This window comes from Miscanthus floridulus, chromosome 10 (assembly GCF_019320115.1).
Source record: "Miscanthus floridulus cultivar M001 chromosome 10, ASM1932011v1, whole genome shotgun sequence".
Lineage (NCBI taxonomy): Eukaryota > Viridiplantae > Streptophyta > Magnoliopsida > Poales > Poaceae > Miscanthus > Miscanthus floridulus.
The window spans coordinates 87,205,674-87,206,656 of record NC_089589.1 but is presented as its reverse complement, the minus strand read 5'-3'; positions in this window follow the sequence as shown (position 1 = coordinate 87,206,656).

Here is a 983-nt window from a genome sequence, read left to right as displayed (position 1 = left end):
ACGACAGGGTGAGATGGCCACCCTTGTCCTATACCTGCAAAACAACTTAATGGCAGCACCGTGAGTACATTGCGTACTCGCAGGACTTAATTCCAACATATAATATTTGGTGGATGCATAGGGTGATTATCAGGCATTTGCATAAGTGTGGAAAGCAATGATGTTCATTAAGAGTATGACATGCTATGATTAACATTAGAAGTAAAGGTATTTATCATTATAGCAAGGTGCTTATAGTCCATCATTCATGCTACCATGGGTATAGAAAGAAAGAACAACCGAATAGTTCCATCCTGAGGGACTCCATGCTTTCAAGACTCTGCAAAGGTGTACAACTGTACCCATATGGAAGAACAGGACTAACCACCATACCTCATGCATGAGAGTAAGGGTTGCCTCATGCCTTCCAACCTTTCCCTAATCCTTCCTGAATGCCCCAAGAAAGGTTCGACTGGATGCCCAAGTCAGGTTTCCACCATCTTCCCAGTTCCTCGGGTCAAGCTTCGGTACTATAACAGGTCCCCGGTTCGTTACATACACCATCTTCCTGGTGCCATCCCCCTTGCTAGTTTCACGGATAGATAGGTTGCAATTAATTACTTCGCTTATCAACCCCATCCGTGACATGTAGTCTGCACGGGTGGTTACTCAGACTTATGTATCCTAGTACACGGTCCTTACTGCTCCACGAGCTATGTGGTTTCAGATCCCACACTCACGATGACCTACCCCTCGCTTGAGCAAGATATCCAAGTTATCATCAAGTTTACCATATTAGGGATATTATTCCTTATCTAGATTAGTAAGGTGGGTCAAGTGATACCCTCATTGGTTTTAGTAGTTCATTATCCACGTGTAGCATCCTACACGTGTGAGTATGAGTTCCCTTCTCATGCTCGACTTCTACTTATATCACGTACCTATATATGTTCATGTATGAGATACTTATGTATGCATGATATTATATTAAACATGCAAGAGGG